This window comes from Amia ocellicauda, chromosome 19 (genome assembly GCF_036373705.1).
Source record: "Amia ocellicauda isolate fAmiCal2 chromosome 19, fAmiCal2.hap1, whole genome shotgun sequence".
In the NCBI taxonomy this organism is placed as follows: Eukaryota; Metazoa; Chordata; class Actinopteri; order Amiiformes; family Amiidae; genus Amia; species Amia ocellicauda.
In genome coordinates, this window is record NC_089868.1 from 20266511 (window position 1) to 20292680 (window position 26170).

Genomic DNA, 26170 nt, shown 5'->3' on the forward strand with positions numbered 1-26170 from the left:
ATCATGTGCTAATATGTAACACAGTAAACTCAAATCTTATTACAGTGTCAGAAGACATACTTGTATTAATAGTCATTCTCATTGTGCAGCACTTAAAGGAACATCAACATATTTATTGTCAAAAATCGAATCGTTCTGAGACAGGAAATACACGGAGCAGGAATCACACCGAGGGTCAACTGCACGGCACAGTTTTATCTTGTGTAATTACATCGGATTTAATCAGGCTTTGATGTTTGCTTAAGTGAAGGGCCAGTAACTCGTCACATCTGACCCACACATTTCTCCCCCTGCATTCCTCAAGACAGCACTGCTAGAATGACACTTGTGAATATTAATTAAATTTGCAAGTGGACAGATTGTACGGTTCTCTTTTTTTTTTTTTTTCTCCTCAGATGCTTGTAGGTTATCGCAAGTTTCCATATGTGAGGTAATTATGTTCACTGAAGGAAAGAATAAATGCTGTCAATGTTGGTTGCTTAGAGAAAGGCAGCCATTGTATTTTATAAGGAGTCTGTACATAAGTTCACAGGGAGAGACAGGACAGCGTTGTAAACACTGGGTATGAAGTTGATAAATATTAACTTCAGTACATGACAGTGGTATCTGGATGAAAATAAGGTGTCGATTATGAGTAAAAGGCCAGTTTCCGTTTATCTTTAATGTTATAAAACTTACCAACAAAACTCAAGTTATAGATTACATAAAAATCGTGTGTAAACCTGGAATTTTTAAGCAGTTTAGCACAAATTTGAATCATGTTGCTCCGGCCCGCATCTTCAACCATATTAAAAAAAAAAAGTGGGCCAAAGTGACTTTGAAAGATTATTAATAAGGCTGTAAATCTGTCTGGAAAATCTTCACATTTCTGCTGTGTTTGATGAAAGTCTCATTGAGGATGCAAGTCAGAAAAATACGTCTTTGAAGACAATCAATGACCATGTCTTTTTCTCCGCTCGAGCCCCCGTGTGTTTTGTTCTCCAGCACACACATGCCTGGGTGTTTGCTTTGTGACATCCTGAAGAGGCAGGTGCATTCAAGGACACTTCTCGCATAAAAAAAAAATAGATGGATGTGTATCTGTCTGAATATAACAATTAAAACCATGCTTAATTTTAAGAGCAGTGCAGGGGTTCTTTAAGATGGTAATGAACGCCAGTTTCATTACAAATGTGCTGCTGTTGAAGTCTTGATTCACGCAGTGCTCTATTCAGATCTAGCATTTCATATTAGTTTCAGCTTTGATTTATTTCTTAATGATTATTTTATCCTTTTTAGTGTCTAGAACAGGTTATTTAATCTGTGTTTCAGTTTCAGTTAACTGCAGGATAATCCTAAGAATGATAGTTTTAGCATATACAGTTTTCACATTTTGGTTGAACTCTTGCTTAAAAATCAAAAGAAAACTAAAAACATTTAGTATAGCTCAAGATTCAATTTGAACAGTCCAATCACATACCGTACTTTTGGGGGCAATGCCACATTACTGTTAATGAACAGTCTACTGAGACTTCAGAACACTGTTCCACGTCCCCTGGTGATTTTGCACACTCTTATTGCTTTTGATTATATAGTCAAAAAGATCCCAAACTGGGAACCATTCTCTCCATTCGCCACCTGTTGTAAATTGCAAAACAACAACCCATTATTCCCGACCTTATACAGAAAATTAACTGATATTGTTTGGTTGATTGACAGCAACATGAAGCAATTGTGATGTACAGGAGTGTTTTCCAACACAACTACTTAACATAACATTTTGTGCACCTCACCAAGACCTCCTGCCCGATCACCTTATTATAAACTTTAAAGCACAACTTGTTTTGAGTTAGAAACCTGAGCTTGTGCTGATGCACAGAGTTGTGTAACTCTGGTAAGAACTGTTTCATCATTTAAAGTAACCTACCTATGTAACAGAATTGAGTACTGGGTAATGTCTCTCCTATCACCATTGTTAAAATTAGGATTACATTTTGATCTGGGCTAAAATTCCCCAGTAACCTTCATTGGGTTAGGGTTTCTTTTCTACCGAGTTAAGTGAATTGAGTTTAGATTTTTATGGGCTTATCTTGAAATTTTTATGTCGACGAGGGTTGGATTTATAGACTGTTGTTGGGGTCTTAAAATGGGGTAGGTAACCAATTGGTGTAATGCAGTGGAATATAGTGTAAAGTCCCTCCTCTCTGCACTGCAATGTAGAGTTACAGTTTGAAGTAAATATTCTAAACATAATTTATGTGCTATTAAATGATCATATCTATATTAACTGAAGATTTGGATGGTTAGGTAGGTTATTAACTTATTGGTGTAATACCATAAGCCACACCCACAAATCTTTGTTTAATTCTGCCAGGAATGTATTCCATTTAGATGAATGAGAAGTTTATTCCTGTTTAATTATTTTATTTTTGTCATGTGCAATACAAATTGTGTTCAGACCCGATGATGGCAAATTGGTTGGGAAACACTGCTGTTTAGTGATGCATTACACAGACGTTAAGATGAATTGTGCAGCTTTGATTAACATGTGTGAAACAATAATATGATAAAAAAAAATTAATGTGATTATTTAATGTGGAAGACAAATATAAAAAAACATTCTCATTTTAAATTAAATATTCTGTAGATCTGATCATTTCAAGTTTTGTAACTTGAATGGTTGCTAATGATATTCAGAATAAATAGTGCTGAGAATTTTCCCCAAGGCAATTAATCAGGTTTCTGCTTAAATGTTTTCCTCATTATGGCACTGATGATCGTTAAAAGAAAAGAAAATGCATCACAGCACGCCGTTACTTCCCAAGCTACAAGGTTATTCATGGGATATAGGGAAAAATAAGCCAATGTTCTGAAATGAGCAGTCATGCAGATCACTTTTGGGAAAAGGGTGTCTTTTCCACAGCTATACATTTGCTAATTACATGTTCCTTATCACACTCAAATTCAAACGTTTCACAACTCAAAATAATGTTATCTGCTGAAGTTCAAGGCCTGCTTTACATGGTAGCTTTCAGCAAGTTCTGGCATTCCAGCGACATCCAGGAAGCTATCTTGATTTTGTAATTAGTTGATATCGAACCTGGAAGGACTTCTGAACTGGTTATCCAGCCATCTGTTATCATAGCGATTGAGAGCTGTTTGTTTTCTCCCTCACGCTCTGAATGCTGATGTTGAGATGGCCTTCAAACGTATATATTGTCACCTGACGTCATGTGATTGCATAATGTGTGTTAATGCAGTACAACTTGAGGAAAAACAATATCATGGACTGACATATTCTGCCACAGATTCATATATTGTAGAATTATGTATGTCTATCTGTCTATCTATCTATATACATACATAAACAATTCCCCAACAATTTTTAAATGTACCCTTAATATACCAATATTGTGGATTTAAACAGAAAGAAAATGTATAAACAAAAGTAGGACATTCAGCAGGCTGTGTAAGTATCATACAAATGAGTTACAGTAAAGGTTTCTTTTTTTACTTTGTTACTGTGCTAATTCATCATTCAGACTTGTCTGCACTTTTAAGTAACATGTGAAAATACCTATTATAGTTTGTTCAGTGATGCGTTACTTGAAAATCTTTGCCGTAAATAAAACCATTTACCACTTCAGGGCCTACCATATTAATGAATGGCTTTACATAGTGAGGGAATACTCCAGAAATAAACAGCAAGATATATGGCTCAGGTAAGTTGTAGTTACAGTGTTTTGCAGAATATTACTAAATTAACTTTCACAGTTAGTTTAATTACTTTTAACTTTACTTTTTCTGTCACCACAGCAACCAATTAAATATATTGGAGAAACTACGAGGTACAGTTCTATAACAGAGTGCTAATTGTCAAGAAAAACATCACTTTTTTCTCATACATCTCTCTCCATCTCTCTCTCTCTCATATAAATATATCAAATTCAATATTGAATTAAAAAATTGTAAGTTATAATTATAATGTGAAAATAACGATAATACATACTGTTAGGTTGCTGCTGAGAAACCAGTATATATTTTTTACACCTAATTCTGTGTGTGATGCCAATATTGATCGAAATCACTATAAACAAGATAATAGCATTGCTCCACCTACTAAAGGGATTCGAACCTTTCAGCTTTAAACAACACTAGATTCATCAGGTTTTATGAAAAGACAATATTTACACAGCATGGCCACCGGCAGCCTATTAACCTTTCAGCTATGAGTGATCAAACAGGTCCCCTGCAGAATTTACAGCAAGTTGACACCTTATTATAATATGACTTTTAGCAAGGCGCTGTGCTGGACAATGAAACAGCCTTGCATTTCCTGTGAACTGTAACCTGCGTTGCTCTGTGATGTAAAGGATACAGTTGTCAATTTTAAACAGTGACATTCACAGTGCCATTCTGCCTCTGGTGAATGCCAGATGTGAAAATAAATAGATATTAAACTGTCAGTCAACAAAATTACAAAGATCACCATAAATGGGGCACAGATAATGCCTGGGCTCCTGGATGGACACAGGTGTTTAAGCGTTATGAAATGCCATGGGGCACTACAGTGATTGATGGGCTTTATGGCATCTTTGGGTCTTTCCACTTTATGGGAATGAACTGCTTTCATCATTCACAGACTTGGTAAGTCACAAATGGCTCGGAGAAGTGCTGTCCACAGAGACCAACGGACCGAATTTCACAAAGACAGGTCAGTGGTTTTATAAAAGAGGTAGAAGAAGGTTTCTTCTTAAAGTGTTTGTCTTGAACCTCTGCGGCCCAGGGATGCTGTGTTGAATGCAATTTGACTCACTTCAAGCCACTAGCTACAACTGAAAAATGGTTAGATTGAAAGTAGATGAATGGTTGTACAATGAAATGGTCCTCACGCGTTTCTGTATTAGAACATACCAAAAGAGACCACATAGCAGTGAATTTATTCATGGATTAATCCCTTAGGACATAACTAAGAAATAACACTATACAGAACAAATTAATTTCAGCTCAAATAAAAGAGATCTTAATAATCACACCATACCCATTAATAGTGGTGGTGTAGAAAATGATCCCAAGCATATTATCAAGAAACATCCAAGTGTATTGTTAGTTTAGAATTAATTTTACATAAAAAATACTGAAATATTTACTATATTAAAAAGATTTATAATGAGGTGGATAAGCCGAGACCTCCAAACACATCCTTGACAAAATTAAATGTTCACGTTAACACGATTTATAAATGGACATCCAAGTAGGACAATCAATTTAGAAATAAGCAACATTCTCTGATACGCGACCACGTGTTCTTTCTCAATGATTACATAAATCCATTCCAGAGCGCAGGGAGCTGGCAAGAGATTAGTTTACTAAAGCCTTGTAATAAATCAAAAATTAAACCAGAAATATATTCACTGGGACAACCTTCTCCTCGTTTAGTTTCATTTAAAGTGCATAAATAAATTAGAACAATTATCGCAAACAGTGAAGTTGATTAAAACAAGTTTTAATATGACATTTCGTCTCCTAAAATGTATGACTAATATAATTGCAAAACATTTGGGCAGCAAAGATACACAAATGCAAAAGCTAAGTGCATCACCAAGAATTTAAATGAAATAGATTTTTTATTAAGTCAAAATTGTCAGAAAAGTATAACTTTGAAAAATTAAGATCTTTTGAGAGGTTCTCAGAGCAATCGAAACATTTCTGAAGCATTGCCATATGTTTGACCTCTCTCTACCCATGACCGCAAATGCATTCATGTGCAGCCTGGGTTTCTGGGGAGGAACTGGGGCACTTGCCCAGCCAGTCCTCTCGGAGTTTTGTTTTTTTGAGAGCAACATCTTTGCCTCTGGCTTGTGCTTGACAACGAGTTCCAGGTGGCTTGGTAGCAGTGATAGATCTTCATGATTAAGATTGTCTTTGATCTCAATTGAACATCTTAACTGTCTTTTAATTTCATAGTGCTTTATATCTATGTTAATTTAATATTCACTGAATAGGATGTCTAAATAAAGTATGAACTGAAAAATCTTAAATTTTGTTACCTTAAATGTAATGGAGGTATGGTGTCTAAGAAACGCAGAGTAAGTCCAACCCTCACGTACAAATAGAACAGCTTACAGTGGTAAAGTATACTGTAAGCATTTATATAACGTATGATGTTGTGAGAATGAGTTAATATATTACATAGCTAACTAGAATAAAAAGAGTAAAGTCTAACAGTGACGGTAATACTTTACAATAAGTCCCCCAGTTACAGTGTATTTACATAGTACGTACTACATCTATAGTTACTTATAAGAACAGTGCAATTATGCTTTATTACAATGTACTTAATGTGTAATAATGATGATTGGTATATGCAAGTATACTATTGTCTGATAAGGATGCCCACTGGGAGCTATACCAGGCATGACCCACTTTTTACACATTAAGTAAATTGTAATAATACATAATTACACTGCACTTATGAGTAACTACAGATGTATTTACTGAGTACCTACTATGTAAATTCAGTCTAACTAGGGAGACTGTTGTAAAGTGTTACCACAGAGACTTCACACAGCATTGCACCAGGCACAGGTTATCATTGTAGATCTCACTGAAATCTACACCTCACAGCTAAATCAGACTTGTTATCAAAGCCTACATGTAATATCCCTAAAGATCTGTCAGCTATGATATATTTTCCTCCAACCTGTGAATGAAAGGTATGACAGAAACGCAGCAGTTTATAACAATGTTTCACAGCAAACCCCGTGCACAAGCATGATGAAACTGTTTGTTTACAGTGCAGGGCCCATTCACAGAGACATTGCCTCAGTGATTAACTTGGAATAAAAATACAACAACTACCGTTATGCAGCAAACATATTAATCCTTTACCAGCAGAACATCGGGGTAATGATTTTATTGGACTGGATAATGTAGCTGCAAATAGACGAGGCTATCATTTACATCTGCTCCTTTAAATAATATTAGTCTAAATTTATGAAAATAAAATTTGGAGCATATGAAATGCAACTAATACTCTGTCAACGGTGGAATAAAATATTCATAGTTTACCATAATTTTGTAAGGATTGATCTGTCCAGTCCAATGCCTGTCTGAGGTATTCATATTGAATCCTACTCCTTGCACTGAATCACCTTCAATAATATCCTTTCTGAGTCTGAGTCTGCTGTTACACAAATACTTCATTATTAGTCCTGCATTTCTTAGGCTGATATTTTATGCCACTTAGTATAGTGTAACTTTGGAGGGGGCTGCAGTTGGGGCCGGGAATCAAACTCCAATCACTAATGCCTTAGCTACAAATTCGCTAAAAGTAAAAGTATTTAGAACATAAGAACATAAGAACAAGTTTACAATTGAGAGGAGGCCATTCGATCCATCGTGCTCGTTTGGTGTCCATTAATATCTAAGTGATCCAAGGATCCTATCCAGTCTATTTTTAAATGTTCCCAAACTTTCAGCTTCTACCACATCGCTGGGGAGTTTGTTCCAGATTGTGACGCCTCTCTGTGTAAAGAAGTGTCTCCTGTTTTCCGTTTTGAATGCCTTGAAGCCCAATTTCCATTTGTGTCCCCGGGTGCGTGTGTCCCTGCTGATCTGGAAAAGCTCCTCTGGATCAAGTCCCCACGTAGTCTCCTCTGTTCCAGGGTGAAAAGGTTCAGTTCCTCAGTCTGTCAGTAGGACATTCCCTTCAGACCTGGAATAAGTCTGGTTGCTCTCCTCTGAACTGCCTCTAGAGCAGCAATATCCTTGTTGAAGTGTGGTGCCCAGAACTGCACACAGTATCCAGATGAGCTCTAACTAGCGCATTGTACAGTCTTAACATTACTTCCCTTGTTTTAAATTCTACACTTTTGAAAGTATACCCTAGCATTCTGTTTGCCTTTTTTATTGCTTCCCCACATTGCTTGGATGGAGAAAGTGAGGAGTCCACGTAGACTCCTAGATCTTTCTCATGCGTTACTTCATCTAGTTCTATTCCTCCCATAGTTTAATTATAGTGGACAGTTTTGTTACCTGCATGTATTACCTGTATTTCATTTGCTAGGTGTCGGTCCACAACTGAATATTATCTAAGTCCCTCTGAATAGCCTGTGCTGCCAAGATTGTATCTGCTGAGCCACCTATTTTAGTATCATCTGCAAATTTGACAAGTTTGCTAACTATCCCAGAGTCCAGATCATTAATATAGATTAGAAACAGCAAAGGCCCTAGTACTGATCCCTGTGGAACTCCACTAACAGCCTCACTCCAGTTAGAAGCAACTCCTCTAATCGACACCCTCTGTTTCCTATACATCAACCAGTTCATAATCCATCTACTTACATTATCCTGAATGCCTACAGCTTCCAATTTGAGGATCAGTCTTTGGTGTGGAACCTTATCAAAAGCTTTTTGGAAATCTAAGTATATCATATCATATGCTTTCACCTGATCTACAGCTGCAGTTGCATGTTCAAAAAATTCTAATAAATTAGTAAAACATGATCTGTCTCGTCTAAACCCATGTTGACTATCTCCGTACGTATTGTTGACAGATATACTATTGATACATTCAATATTTAACAGTCATCCATTTTCTTATTTTTGAATTCATTTGTATTGAACAATACTGAATGCACTCCTACGTTTTCTTCCTGAAACAACTTTTCCTTGGACTTTATCAAAGGTACGGATATATGTGAAGGAAATGAGAATATAAAGCTCATAAAGCTACTGTGTAACCTAGATGAAGGTGCTGATTAATGGGAGCCTCTTTACATGGGAGCATGGAGTGATAGCAGATGACTTTGCTGCAGGTACAATGTGTTAATCAAAGCAGTAACACATTGCCATATTATACTCTTGTAGGTGCTCCCAGCAGGGTTCTTGCCACATGTGACTAGGTGGGCTATTTTAATTTCCTTAATCTGCTATCTTAGAGAAAGGAAATCTAACGGACATGAAGAGGCACAATTTTATTAGAAGTCTTAAGATGTTACTTTGTATTTATTCTGCCGACAAAAGAGAACAGAAAACCATCTGTTCAGGTAGTGTGCATGAAAAATGTGATAATAAGATGAGAAAGTCAGGCATTACACATTCAGAAACACAAAGACTCTTTTGTTCTAATAAATCCATAAGAAATGTTAACTTCGATGTTTCATCTTCCTGGAACACCACAAGCCTACGATTTGCTGAGTTGGTAACACAGCTTCCACAAGTCGAGACGCATTCTCCTATTATTGTGTTTTATTTACAATCTGCGAATTGCAGACCAAAATGCCAGATAATTACTAGAGTGCCAGTTGTGCTTGTTAACATTAGTGCTGCAACCAAATGCCGGTCCGCAGCTGTCACATCACAGGAGTGTTTCATTTCCAGCATAATGGTGGACAAGATCACATACACATCTATTGATTGATCTGTCATACAAAGGCAAGATAATATTTTCCTGTCATTATGACTTTTTCATTTTAACTTTGAGTGCTGAGGTTTACCGCAGTTTTTACTACAAGAAGTTTAAACTAGAGTAACTGAATCATTAATTAAAAATACATTTCTGAATTGTTTTATAACATAAGCTATGGATTTTTGTTATTTAAAATTATTCATTTAATTTAATTAATGCATCCAGGGAAATGAAATGCCTGTAGCATATGAAGGCATTTTTAAAGCAATTTCTATTAACTTACTTTTATATAGTAGAATAACCAAAGCCAAAAGTTTAATTTATTTATTCATTATTGTGCAAAGGCATATCACTGTCAAATCAATACAGGAAATAATTCATCTGAATGAAAGAAACATTAAATAAACTTATACATAATGTCAGAGTAAAATATTTTACAAAGTAATTTAAAAACCTGGATGATACTGTGTAGAAACTAAACCTAAATACATTTTTGTGTATTATTATAGTCACATATATTGTGCCACGCATTTTCCTATCCATTTTGAGCATGTCACTTAAGGTAAGTCTGCTAGGGAGCGTGTTGCATACCTGGGAAACTGGCACACTGCTTTTGTTACAACTTGGATCCCCAGTCTTTGAAATGTGAATCATATTCCATCATGAAAAGGTATTCAGACAGTGCCAGGTGCATACAGATTAGAGCAGACAGACTCCAGCAACCAACTCTGTTAGTTATGCATTCTGGACAGAAATCAAACTGCACAAGAAAGGCAGGTAGTGTCACCACACAGTGGCAAACACGGAAAACTGAGTTTTATTTTTTAAAATATTTAAACATAATTGAAACTCAATAAAAACTAAATGAGTTTAACCAATGTTAATGGGTTTTGAATCAAAATAAGTCTAAATTATATGAAATTAGTTTTATCATCTGAAATGTACATGTAATATTATATTTTAAATGCAGGCTTAAAATATTATTCTGGATATACTAGATAGCCAGTTATCAAAAATGATCTTATTTACTTACATGTATTGTGTAAAATGTATTCTCTATGAGCATTTTCAAGTTATATCATTGCCATAATCCCTTATGAACTTCTTCTTTATTGAAAAATAAAATATCATCCAACCTTCATTAGAAAAATCCCAAGAGTCTAATATTGTACAAAGCTATTATTATTACTAAGAATGCTAAATCAGCTTATTTATTTATTTATTTATGGGTTTCCTATATCTTCAGTTACAAACCCAAGGAAACATTTAGGTTATATGGTTGATTTTTACAGGCCTGTAATTATTTGTATATTGTATTGTGCTGTGCTGTACTGTAATAAGTGAAGGGTTGTTTTATTGTTGTATTTTAAATAGCTTTAATAACTAACTTGTAGACTAGAGGGTTACATTTCCTGTTTGACATCAGAAGGTTAAGTAACATTGTAATTAGTTTTCTAAATAATTGTGACAGTTAAGGTGAAATTTTAATGTAATTTTGACTGACATAAAAAAAGAATACCCAGAGGCATCTTAATATAAAACAAACATTATTTTGTTCACAAACAGAACAACTGTAATGATTTAGAGAAATTTACTAATTCATGATGTCATCATATTTTTTTTCTCTCAGATCCGCGACAAACCAGATACTACAGCAAACATAAAACTGCGTAAAACACTTCCCGAAAAGCGCAGTGGATGGCAGCAGTAGAAAAAGGGAAACCGTAATAACCCTGACCTGTAAAGTCTACTATAAATATTTGCACGAGAAAACAAATATCAGATTTGTTTAGCACTTATTGACATATTAAGGCATGTAATTTAATGATAGCAGAAATACATCACTTAGCAGTAAGTATTATGACATGACAAAAATAATGTCCACGCACATGAATACACACACACACACATATATATATATATATATATATATATGTGAATATATAGAGATAGAAAACTAAAGTAACAGTGATGAAAACAGTCCACTACTCTGTACAGCTCTTAAATTATTTATTAAAGAATCTGAAACTTGACATCACACAGAACTGTAACATTTGTGGCTCAGAATAACAACCAATTTGGAGATCTTTCAAAAACAGGGGTCATCATTGCCTGTTTGATGTTATATTATAAGCCAAACCTTGAAACATGTTGCCCAACTTCACAAACTTGATCTGGCTTTACGAAAGAGGAACAGAGAGGAGCTGGAGGAAATCAAAGCTCTGGTGCTTCATGCTCCATTGTCAAATTAAGCTCTTTGAAGAGGATGTTTTTTTACTTTTGACAGCTTTGACTGTTTATGTTGATAATGACAGCATGAATGTGACAGTATTCATGCATGCGTTTTTATGTATTGATTTATTTACAAAATGTATGTGCATATATATCATAATAAACAAACAAACATAATTCTTTTGTAGTAGAGATGGTGCTGTTTAGGACAAATTGTATCTGATATATTGGAGCCAACAAAAACATACATTTTGTATAGTCTACATATAGGGCAGGATTAAATAAAACAAATCTACAAGGTGTGAACGCAAAAAGTTGCGGAAGAGTCGCAGGAGGGAACCTCGCTGCTCAGCTCTAAACTATGAGGACCTGCACGTGGGGTGCAGAATGTTTTTCTGGAGAGAGGGACCGTGAGCCAATCACAGTGTCTAAAATTGAAGAGGAACCAGAGGCGGAAGAGCAGGACGGGCCTGCAAGAAGCAGCGATGGGACATTAAAGCATAAACACAGCAATCTGGATCGGTTAAGGATGAAATGTCACAACAGCGTACCATGAATTGCTGATATCAGCAATTGTATTTTTGATATCAGCAATTATGGATTAAATGTCACAACGGTTTGCCATAACATTCAATCTGCGGTGAGTGCGTTACTGTACGTGCTTCTACGTTACAGATACACTGTAAGAAAGGATACTTGCACAGATATCTAGGCTGTACCTGGATGTGAGTGACAGTGAACTCATGAACTGCTGTAATGCTGATATATTTTAACAACAATATGTCTGCTAACCTAATATAAATGGATACTGGCCAGCATTACATTTGTCCTTCTGTTGGATATACCTGTCTGGAATATGCTGTTTCTCACATGAGTGCATTTTCTCATTTTTAAATTGAAAGGAACACAGCCCACCTTTTCTGTTTTGTGTAAAACTTTAAACTAATGAGCATTGTCAGGTTGTTTTCTTGCAGATATGTTCTTGATTTAATACAGCGAAAATGTAACCACTCCCACTGTATTGTTGGGCGGGATTAACTACAACTTTAACCAGCCGCTAATAGCAAAGTACATAATTCGGGTTTACATTAAAACTTAGAAGAAAGTAGCATCTAATAAACATGAAAGCGCGACTGAGTACAGTTGTGTAGTTTTCTATTAGCTGGTGGGTCAAAGTTTTGATTTAATCCGGCCCATAATACCACGATAGTTTAGCAGCGCGATTTCCATTCGCAGACATGCTGCTAATGCTTCTGCGAGCGACTCGCAGTGCCAACATTTTTTATTTAATCCTGCCCTATTTGCAGTTTACAATTATTACCTTACAGTTGGATTCTGTGGACGTATATGATTTAATTTGCATTTGCACTGTTTCTGATGCCATATTTAATAAATGTTTGGGTTTGAGCATCAAATTTGCTGTGTGTCAGCATTGCCCACGGATACCCCTGATGTATTCCAAGAGTAGTTATTGCATCCTAAAAAATGATAATTATGGATTTTTAGTTTTATACCACGCATATACAACTTACTTAACAAGTTACTTAAATCAACCCAAGAGGGAACACACACATATGGCTCTTAAAACCCGCGATTAGGTAAAACGTAAAAATAAGCTAAAATACAGTAAAATACTCATATATAAAGGAGAAACAGTGAGTTTGCTCTAAATATGAAACAGCAAAGGGACAGTGAGCAACCATTGAAAACAACAACTGAAATCAACATCCCCTCACATGCAGTGACAACTAAGCGCCCATGTCCTGCCATTTAAAAGGAAAGTTTTACCCATCTCAAGACTGGTCAAAATCAGGACTTGCTCCGTCCTGCAGGCATATACAATGCATTAATCAACCTTTAACACATACATGGGTATAAAGATAAAAAACCCACCTTTAAACAACATGGTTTTCACCTTTCCTACAACAGTCTAGCAACTTAGTATCGATTCCGAGGTACAATAAGTATCAATATATAGAGCGTTTCTGTGTATTTGTAATATGATTATATAATATATAATTATCAAACATAATGGGAATAAAAGTACTGATTTATAACTGAGCTGCCATAAAATCAGCGACTTATTCATAATGGCATTGCTAGACTCCAACAGTCCTAAATGCTTTTCAGAAGATAGCACTCGGCTCCTCCTTAAGACTAACTAAAACATTTACTGGATGCTCATTAACTGAGACTATATGAGTTTAAAGAAAGCAACCAGCTGCACTAATATATTTATTTTTCAATAAACCTTGCAGTACATACCCCCCTAGTATACGTGGACTACCAGAGAACTACCAGTGAGATAAAGGACACGAAAGGGGCTTATATATAATGAATATATATATATATATATATATATATATATATATATATATATATATATATATATATATATATATATATAAATACATACATATAAAGGATATGTATAACTAATTATCATACTTAAAAAGAGTAATTAAAAGCATTGGAAAAACTGCAAGAATGGAAGTGGTATCCATGGAGACTATTTCCATGTAAAAGAACGATGAAATCAAAACTACTTGAAATTTCAGCAATCACAGTTTGAACTGGGTTATATATAGTTACTGTTCTTTTAGATAAATAAGCAGACATTTGATAAAAGGTCACTTTTAATGAAAGAGCTTAATTCTTACAGTTTATAAAACAATGTTTGTTCATATGCAATATAAATAAAATATTTCACATTTGTATTAATATAACCAAAACCCATATAACGCAATTGTTGGTGATTTGATAAAACACACTTACATTGCATTTCTATCAGTAATTCAAATGTATTAAGTATTTAATCTTAAAACCAGATTGAACTATAAAATAAATCAGCATAATTATACTGTACATTGCTATTAATACAATTATAGAATTAGTACAAGATTAATACAATCATTATACATCTGTCATACATACTAGAAAAGCATGTCTGTACATATTGAACATGTATGTGAACAGCTAGTTTTAAATTAATGGGCAATGTTGGCTAAGACCTCCTGCCAAACGTTGTTTATTTAATTGGGTATAGATCCAAGTCAGCAGCACTGCAAAATAATTTTGAGCTCTGCAGGGTGAACTTTAAGAGTTTTTGCAAAACTCCTTAGAAATTAAAATGAAATTATATGATCTCTGAAGGTTAATCTCTTTTTATTTTGCTTTTGTTTGCTTATCTAATACATGTGAATTGTCTGTGGGATTGTGTTGCCACCGTTTTTATTTTCCTGAGGATGAATTATCCAGTGTGCCTCATTACAAACTGCAAATTGTTTTGCTCCTGATTGCTGTATAATAAGATGCTTACGTCATACGGGCACACAATGGCATGTTGATTTGAAAACGTTAAAAATAAACCTGAAAGCCAGAGGTGCTGTGAACCTGAAGCTGCCCTAAGTTCAAATTTTAATTTGGCACATGTAGGGGTTGTCTAAACTTTTATAATAGGAGACAGTTGTTCAAACCTCAGAACTGTAGCATAAAAATGCATACTGTTCCTATACTCTACCTTTACATTTTGTAATCATTTTCTCTCCATGGCAGATGGTTTCATTTGCATGTAAACTAGTTTAAACTTGACTCCAAAAGAATTTAATATATCTGCTGCACCTGAAAACAGAAAAATCTCAGACTGTTCTGCCCGTTATGAGCCCTGGTTACCTTAATTTCTACATAATTACTTCCCTGAGACATTACATTAAGACAAAATATCCTGCCATCTCACAACAATGTAGCAAATGCTGAAGACTTCACAGTGTTTGTTGTCCTGCTGTCCTACAATAAGAAATTAACATTATACTTTTATTTTCTTAACAAAACACACAAAAAACAGTAAGGGTAAAATGTTAATCCATTACGAAATGCAACAAGCAGCTGCTATTATGTTGAATCTGACATATGCCAATTCATTTTAAAAGTTAGCAGCAAAGAAAACTAATGCTTCCTTTCATATAGTTAATTATTTGTTCAAACACTCTTCTGACAAAACGTACTTCAATATAAACAGCAAGACAAAGAATATTGTTACTATATTTAAGTATATTTTCCAAGCTCAGAACAAAACTATTGTATGACCAAGCCAGATTAATTTAATTAAAAAGAAAATACATTATTTTTCTCCAAGGGGTAACAGCAGAAATGTCAAAGGAAACAAGCAAAACTAAAAGCATTATGCCAACCATGGATTAGCTTTGCATTAACAGATCTAAATTGTATATTTTATTGAGATTAACCTCAATATCTGGAAGCTGTTTCTTAGCAAATAAAGTTATATCAAAAAATGTACTAGATAATTACATATGTTTGGTTAATTAACAGCCTGGTGATATTATTTGATTAATGTGAATGTCAATGCTTATTCTTTGTGGGTGAGGGGAGAGATAGAATAGTGCAATGAGATCAACTTTAATTGTTATCGATGGAAAAATGTATAAATATAGTGATAGATACATAGATAGATAGACAAAAACATGTTTGTGTCAGAAAATGCAAGAATGTTACCTGTCTCTTCAGTGAATTTCTGAATTGTAGATAATAAAGGTGCAGCAGACAGCTCTGTTGACTTCTCCAAAGAATTACCTTGTTGATTAGAATCTGCTGTCAAAGAAGAAAAATGTTAATTAGCAACTACAAATGTTCATATAATTAGTAACATGCAAATAAGAGCTGATGGCTTTGATGAATACTTAATGTATCTCACAGAACATCACAACAAAAGCAAGCAATTATAGTTCATTTTCTATACAGTATGTTTTACTTTTTATGTTTTCACTAATTACTCCCTAGTTGTGGAATTGCACAATTCAAGAGATGGACAAAATCTAGTACTGAGAAATTGACCACTAATTCTTAGATGCACACCTAACTCATTTCCCAGAGTAACCCTGACCTCAGCTCATCCCCAAATAGAGAAATTATCATCGAATTCATACATCTCAGCCACACTTCTTATATTTACTGTTTGGCTTTCATAATTGTGTCTTTGTCATGGCAAAAACATTCTAGATACTTGTCATCTGTATCAGTGCTTTAACTCAAAATAGCAAAATAAAGTGAGAATGGACATGCAAGGTCTGGAAAAGCAATAAAAAAGGCAAACACAATGTTAGGGTATATTGTCAAAAGTGTAGAATTGAGAACAAGTGCAGTGATGTTCAGACTGTACAATGCACTAGTTAGAGCTCATCTGGATACTGTGGACAGTTCTGGGCTCCACACTTCAAGAAAGATATCGCTGCTCTAGAGGCAGTTCAGAGGAGAGCAACCAGACTTATTCCAGGTCTGAAGGGAATGTCCTACTGAGAGACTGAGGAACTGAACCTTTTCACCTGGAACAGAGGAGACAACGTGGGGACTTGATTCAAGTCTTCAACATCATGAAAGGCATCAACCACCTCAAACCAGAGGAGCTTTTCCAGATCAGCAGGGACACACACACCCGGGGACACAAATGGAAAATGGGCTTCAATGCATTCAAGACAGAAAACAGGAGACACTTCTTCACACAGAGAGTCGTCACAATCTGGAACAAACTCCCCCAAACTCCCCAGCGATGTGGTTGAAACCACAATTTGGGAACATTTAAAAACTGACTGGATAGGATCTTTGGATCACTCAGTTATTAATGGACACCAAACGAGAATGATGGGTCAAATGGCCTCCTCTCATTTGTAAACTTTCTTATGTTCTTATTATTATTGGAAACTGCCACACTGTTATGTCTCAATTAGACTAAAGGGTTCCTGCAGTTAAAATGCGAAATCAAAATACTGATGAATTCAAAGGTTTTCCTTAAGCACGGAAATACATTACAAACAGTAGATTGAACCAGAAGAAGAACTTGAACAGGTTGTAAGTTCTTTCAGATTACTCAAAGCAGAAACAACTTCCTTGACCATGCATACGCTCCTGTTATTGAACACTCCCTGGACCCACACATGCCTACAGTTTGTGAATGGTCCCACTACAAATCATACTTCAAAAACGGTACAGTTTTGGAAGAGAAGCCTACCCAAAATAACTGGGCGGTCCCAGTGACTGCTTTGCACAAAAGTTGAGTTGACACAAAACTCATTGAAATGAACAACTGAAGAAATGATTGCCTTCAGATCAAGCTAGGCTGTTTTTGCAAAAATGTGCACATGGGTAAATAATCGGAGCAAACCGGTATGAACAAACATGACGCCTTCATACATCTGCACACTCTGCACCTGGCATTTCATTCCATCGCCAATGCAGTCAGCGCAACGAGAGACCCAATCATCTTCCTTTATCAAGGCGCTTTTGTGAATACAGGTACGGTTGTTTCTGCAGGTCGCACATCGCTTCAGCACTTGTCAGGTTCACCGTTGCCTTTGTAAATGATTCATCTGTTCTGTGTGCATCTGAACCCATTTAACAAGTCTGTGCCTGGATCTCTTCAGGCAGAATAACTGGATAGAGCTAAACAGCTTAGCAGCAATTATTACAGAACCTCTGAGGTATAATTTTCCCTATGGTTTTTGTTAGCTACACAAAATTCATAATTCTGAATTGTGGCAGGTACTTATTACTCATCACAGGTGGGAATATGCAAATATTATTCTAACAGGGTTGAAGAAGCAAAGAACCTTCCTTTCATGTTTCGGCTAATAACAAGATTTGCCAGCCTAAGACTCTGGGCTGGCGTAATTAATTACACAGTGCAGACAAAATGTAGAATGGCTTCCTTTGCCCAGCTATCCCATTTTTCTGGAGAGCCGAAAAGATTAGTTCTGCTCAGAGAGTGGGTTTAACAGATCTATTTCAGCTCAGCTGCCTCAGCGTGATTGACCTTTGAACTCTCCTGTTTAATTTAGGTATTACCAGCCAAATACAGGATTAATTGGTAGTGAAAATAATAATAATAATAATAATAATAATAATAATAATAATAATAATAATATGCATATCTGCTTAAAATATAACAGGACAAAATCTAATTGTTTAGCTATGAAAGCCCAGCAGGGTTGTGTTTCTAAGCATATTAGAGATAAGTGGTATTGTGATCTTTTGTAAGTTCATGCATTATGTACTTTAATCACAGAATTGTCTACAACTTTCTTCTCCAGTTAAATTGAAGACAAAAGACTATCTTAAATCCTTCTAAAAATGTTTGACATGGTACATTATTTAAAACAGACCATGCTTCCCTTGTGTAGTGGAAACACACACACTCCAAAACACACTGTCTATAATAAAATCCCCCTTTTTTATTATTTCTCCATAAAGACGTTCAGAGATTCTGATATTACATATATTTAGGTTTTGCTTTATTTCTTTATTTGGGGGTGAGTATCCTTTCTTTTAGACAAGAATCAGGCATTCCTAAAAGGATTGACCCTGTCTAAAAGAGTCAGAACAAACTTAATTTTAGTACCACAGTGTCTAGTTATTGAATCCCAATTTCCAATGATGGATAGCCTTTTCATATACGTCTGACTAATGTTCCAAACTCTGGGCTACAACAGTGGACACATTTGGACAAAGTGGTCTGGAATGAGTTCAAAACCTTCATGAGGGGAGTTCAAACCGTCAGCTTGCAGACTTCAACTCAAGCACCTCGTAATGAATATTCACAGCGTCTAAATAACAGTGAAAAAAGCCCTTGCATACATTGATTTTCAGGTACACAAGTATCCATTATGGAATTCGTTGTCACAAAACGGATGCCAGTTTTCAAAGCAATTTGCTGCTGTTTGTTTTGTCGTGTTTAAGAGACTTTTTTGGCACAATGGGACCCGGCTTTTCCCTTGACGGATCTCTGTTTGAATGAATGCTGTTTCACCTCATTCTGAAGCTAATCCAAAAATAAATTATCTAGGTAGAGTTTGCAGAATGTAAATATAACATAATAGCAGATGAAGAAACAACAATCCATATTATCTGGGAATCTGCCACCCGACCAGAAAAACATACGAACTTTAGTACTTTTTCTAAGTGTTTCAATTAACTACACTTAACATATGTCAAAGTACGGTAGACTTTAGACTTAATTGTTGATCTATTTAATTTATGAGAAAACAGGAGAAAAAGCCCCTTGCCGTAAATAACAAATTATATACAGTATAACCTTGACCTTCATAGGGTTACCAAAAGTAAAATATCTCATTATGTACATGATTTAATGGGGATTACATCATTCTTACTACTTAGCCACTAAATTATAATATTAGTGGGAGATTATCTCACCCTAGCCGATTTATTGGAAATGTTGGAGACTGTAGTTTGTCACACGCTTTCATTTAAACTGACTGATGGTATGATCTCACACTTCTGATTAACTTTGTACGGTGACCTAGTTTTCCCTAAAGGTAACATCTAATTCTGTTTCTATATTTATGTCTAATAGTGATGCTTGAGCCAGAATTCACACTATATTATGAAAAGCTGGTGGCATGGCATATGAGGTTTATCTTTGGAAGGCTTTGTTTTGAAAATAACCCAGAACAGTAGGAAATAAAAGATAACTGAATCTGAAAACTTAAAATGAAAAGCATTCTATGGGAAAAAACATAAAAATGAAAACGTGCAATCAATTGAATTAAAATCAAATGTGATAAATATGAGGGTTGTATTATGTACTATATGTAAACTTCTCACACCTTCTCATACAAAAGTGTTGAAAATGAATGATGGGTATTTATAATTTGCATTCAAAGTACTGTCAACAATGAAAAGGAGAAACACCAGAGAAATGCCGTATTACACATATAAATGTGAAGATTAACTCTGCCAACCCTCTGATTTATGCACTTCTCACTGCCATTATCTTCATTATGTATTCACTATTACAAACCCGTCTGTTTTAGAAAACAAGACTAGTCATTGCTTTAAAGTCTCTGCGAAACACTACCTGTAATTGTGATATAAAAATACAATGATAGAAAACATGGCCCTGTCTCTCTATTCCCCTTCCTCTCAAAGACCCTCGAGCATGCTGTCCACCATCAGCTCTCTGCATTTCTTTCCCATCACTCACTTCTTGATCCTCTGCAATCCGGCTTCCGCACAGCTCACTCCACTGAGACAGCTCTCCTGGCAGTCACTCCCTCAGCTGTGCTCGGGTGGCCTCCCTCTCCTCAGTCCTCATCCTCCTTCATCTCTCTGCAGCATTTGACACAGTCGATCACTCCATCCTCCTCTCCTGCCTCACTGACCTGGAATCTCTGGGACTGCCCTCACCTGGTTCTCCTCCTACCTCAGCGACCGGACCTTCCAAGTGACATGGCAAGGTTCCTTATCCATCCCCCAACCTCTCCTCACAGGCGTACCCCAAGGCTCCGTCCTGGTTCCTCTCCTGTTCTCTTTCTACACTCGCTCCCTGGGTCCATTCATTGCATCCCCTCTTGCATCTCTTCATGCTTGTCTGCTATCTTCGCCTGGATACACTCGCACCACCTCAAGCTCAACCTCTCCAAATCAGATCTTCTCTTTCCCCCCCTCTTCCTCACCTTCTGCTGATCTCTCCATCTCAATCCCCTTGGAATCCACCACACTCTCTCCTTCTTCTTCCACTAAAAATCTAGGAGTCACCCTCGATCCTGCGCTCTCCTACACCCAGCACATCACCACGCTGACACGCACCTGCAGATTCTTCCTGAGCAACATACGCGAAATCTGACCCTTCCTCACCGACTACTCGACTCAACTGCTCGTCCAGTCACTGGTCCTCTCCTGCCTGGACTACTGCAACTCCCTCCTGGCTGGCCTGCCTGCAACTACTACCCGCCGCTCCAGCTCATCCAAAACTCTGTGCTCATCTGGTATTCTCCCTGCCCCGATTCGCACACGCTACTCCACTGCTCCGCTCCCTCCACTGGCTCCCGATAGTGGCACGCATTCAGTTCAAGACACTGACCCTCATCCACCACTGTCTCGACCACACTGCACCAAGCTACCTGCAGTCACTTGTCTCTCCATACATCCCCTCCAGACCACTGTGGTCTTCCGGTGCCAAAAGAATAACTCTGCCTCCTCTCCACTCTCCTTCCTCCAGAGCCTGCTCCTTTTCATCCCTGGCCCCTAAATGGTGGAACGACCTTCCCATTGAAGTCAAAAGAACAGAGTCTCTGACCTTCTTGTGGCGCTTACTCAAGACACATCTTTTCAGACAGTACTTGTAATTTAGTCATCCTGTAAGATAGCACTTATACAATCTTTAATCATAATACTTGCCTTGCTATACTAGTACTTGTATTGTTTATTTTGATTCCACTATGCTCCCTTTCCCTCGGCCCTTGACTGTGACCTAACATCTTGTCAGCACTTGTAAGACCTCATATATTGTTTACTGTATATCTCGTATACACTTGTGTAAATTGGAATTTGTAAAATGTATTATGCCTGAACTGCACTGTATTATTGCACTTTGTATTGCTCTTATATTTTGTAAGTTGCCCTGGACAAGGGCGTTTGCTAATAAATAAATAATAATAATAATAATAATAATAATAATAATAATAATAATAATAATAATGGCATTTTACAGCTGAAGGATTGAGATATATGATTAATTTTGTGTTGGGGAAAGAATAGATAATCACCATCCATCATTTTGTTTGGTCTTTTCTGGTGTTAAAAAATCAGTTTTAAGAAGGCATTCTCCCCAATCCAGGGTTGATGATATTAAATGCTGTGAGTGTAAGTTTTGGTCGCATAACTCACTGAAGTCACTTTGGTTTTAATTAGTTTCTACCATCAGTCTGTGTGGGTGAATCTATCAAGTGTGCTCAATAGTGCGTGTATCCTTTGTATTTCAACTTCGTATCATCAACATCATCATCATCTCCAATTACCATCGACCCACTGGTGGATGACAGTTCGCACATGCCAAGAGAGGCGGCCATAACTGGACACCTGTTCCCAGTGTGATCGGTTCAGCCCACACTACATTTTCTATATTCCTTCCATTAAAGACACAATATTGATGCAAGAAATATGCTATTGGCAGAATAAATAATTGGTGAAATTAAACATTTCAATTCTTCACGTTAGGGATTTTCACAGAACTCTGTTTATTTCTCTATACTGTTTATGCTGGAGAAGAGCCTTCAGAGGCTTTTGTTTAATTCATTTTCTTTTACATTAACGTCTTTTATATTTTACATGAACCACAAAAATAAATAAAAACATTTCCAGCTACTTGTTTTATGTATTAAATTCAAGTTTTAACCTCCAGACCACATTAGTCCATAGATAATTTAATAGATGTGGTCAATGTGCTGGCGATAATGTTTGCTCATGTTTTGGCTTCTGGTATTAATATTATAAATATGAATACAATTTTCCAAATTAAACACTGCTTACAAAGTGCTTTTTAATGGTTCTGTACTAGCATAAGCAAAGCATAAACAAATCTCCATATATTTTAATCACACACTTATACAAAAAAAGCAACTTCATATTTTTCTTTCATTGGCTTGTGATAAATTCAGTTTCATATTATTTTTATTTAAATAAAACACTTCAACCTCAATTTTGTAAAATAATAATAATATCTAAATCTGCCTTGTGCTTTATGAGAGGGGGTAGGGATATAAAAAATCGCTTTGAAATGCTCAGATGTTCAGTGTATTTACAGCAGTCGAAAGAAAGTAATGAAACAACTCTGGCACTCTATCACAAGTGGAGTTAATTGCACTGTTTTCCAGATACAGCTCTCATATACAAACAATTGCATGAAATGCTGTTTAGAGCATTAATCTCTAGATTTAATATGAAAGTGCACATAATAATTGCCTGGCTTAGGTTAATCTTTTTATTTTTTTGTGGTGGTGTTGCTTTTTTAATGTTTGCCATGAATACACCCATATAAAAATATAAATACAATTGTTCCTTTCTGTGTGCAAGCCTCTTTCAAATGGATTTTAGACATGTGCATACATACATAACTTGTTAAAAGTCACATAACTTTGCAGTCATAAGAAATATCTGAACATAACACTGCATGTATTGGGTTATTTATTTATATATTAATATATATATATATATATATATATATATATATATATACACTCACCTTAAGGATTATTAGGAACACCATACTAATACTGTGTTTGACCCCCTTTCGCCTTCAGAACTGCCTTAATTCTACGTGGCATTGATTCAACAAGGTGCTGAAAGCATTCTTTAGAAATGTTGGCCCATATTGATAGGATAGCATTTTGCAGTTGATGGAGATTTGTGGGATGCACATCCAGGGCACAAAGCTCCCGTTCCACCACAACCCAAAGATGCTCTATTGGGTTGAGATCTGGTGACTGTGGGGGCCAGTTTAGTACAGTGAACTCATTGTCATGTTCAAGAAACCAATTTGAAATGATTCGACCTTTGTGACATGGTGCATTATCCTGCTGGAAGTAGCCATCAGAGGATGGGTACATGGTGGTCATAAAGGGATGGACATGGTCAGAAACAATGCTCAGGTAGGCCGTGGCATTTAAACGATGCCCAATTGGCACTAAGGGGCCTAAAGTGTGCCAAGAAAACATCCCCCACACCATTACACCACCACCACCAGCCTGCACAGTGGTAACACGGCATGATGGATCCATGTTCTCATTCTGTTTACGCCAAATTCTGACTCTACCATCTGAATGTCTCAACAGAAATCGAGACTCATCAGACCAGGCAACATTTTTCCAGTCTTCAACTGTCCAATTTTGGTGAGCTTGTGCAAATTGTAGCCTCTTTTTCCTATTTGTAGTGGAGATGAGTGGTACCCGGTGGGGTCTTCTGTTGTTGTAGCCCATCCGCCTCAAGGTTGTACATGTTGTGGCTTCACAAATGCTTTGCTGCATACCTCGGTTGTAACGAGTGGTTATTTCAGTCAAAGTTGCTCTTCTATCAGCTTGAATCAGTCGGCCCATTCTCCTCTGACCTCTAGCATCAACAAGGCATTTTCGCCCACAGGACTGCCGCATACTGGATGTTTTTCCCTTTTCACACCATTCTTTGTAAACCCTAGAAATGGTTGTGCGTGAAAATCCCAGTTACTGAGCAGATTGTGAAATACTCAGACCGGCCCGTCTGGCACCAACAACCATGCCACGCTCAAAATTGCTTAAATCACCTTTCTTTCCCATTCAGACATTCAGTTTGGAGTTCAGGAGATTGTCTTGACCAGGACCACACCCCTAAATGCATTGAAGCAACTGCCATGTGATTGGTTGGTTAGATAATTGCATTAATGAGAAATTGAACAGGTGTTCCTAATAATCCTTTAGGTGAGTGTATATATATATATATATATATATATATATATATATATATATATATATATATATGTATTATCAATCCTAATATAATTTCATATAATGCAAAACCCCAGACAAAGCCTCTCTCTGAAAATCACACATCTCTCGCCAATATTTAGCTCCAAGTTCTGTGATGGAATTAAGCGAACAGGGATGTCTGCCTCTCTCAGCGAGGGAAAAGTCCCCTCCCTCTTTTCTTTCATTGTAACCTAATTGCAGTAATTAATTTGCATAACCTGCAGCCGATCCAAGTCCCTGTTATGCCCTGGTCAGTTATTAGTGAAGTGTGAAATCAATTTATGTCTCTCAATGGAAAGAAGGAACAACTGTTTCTAGAGCACTGTGTGGGTCTCTCTCTTAGTTCGACCTTTTCTTTTGATTGTGTCTGTTTGGTGTGTGTGTGTGATTTGTTTTGTTTCTATCTTGTCTACAAGTTCCCAGTGTACGATTTGGATGTAAGGTTAATATTACGTTCAGGAGCATGGAAGATGCTGTACTTGCTTCACTAAAACCACTATTCCACCTAGAGCCAGTTATTAAACGTGCAGTAAAAACTGAAAAGAAATGCAACAGAAAGAAAATGAAAGACATTTTTCCTTCTGACATTTTTTGTGCTGTATGAAAGTAGTCTTTCATATATTTTAGACTCATCAGTTGGCCACGATTGGAAAGGCGAGAAGTTCAAACTGTCATGTTGTCTTTTTTAAGTTAATGAGTGTGTGTATCTCAGTGTGAGTATATAAAGTTACGTATTTGAGATAACCAACTAGATGACTTATTGATGCGATAATCAAAGAGTCAGTTCTCTTACTCAAGGAGGCTGCCCTAAGAAATGTATAAAAATGAATTAGAAAAGACAGCAAACAAAACTTGAAAGCATGTTCAAGCTACATTTCCAAGCGAAAATACTGTCTGAATGTGTTTGAAGATAAAATGAGCACAACAGCACCCTGACTCTATATATAAAGAATGGAAGATTTGATTAAACATAAACCAGTAATTTAATGAAGACATGGGCCAAACAACATTTTACTTGACTATTATGAACCATATTTCAAAGATATGTAAGATTGACCATGTTCTGTCCATCAAATATATTTCAAAGGGATTGATCTCAAAATGCATTAATGTACTAAAATTAAAGGTCTCTTTTTTTCAGCTTTTCAAACACCTGAATCTCAACGGACTTAATCTAATCATGCAATCAATGTCCAGAGGACTTCTTCTCTGGGCATGGTGAGGCCCATGCATATAGACCAGG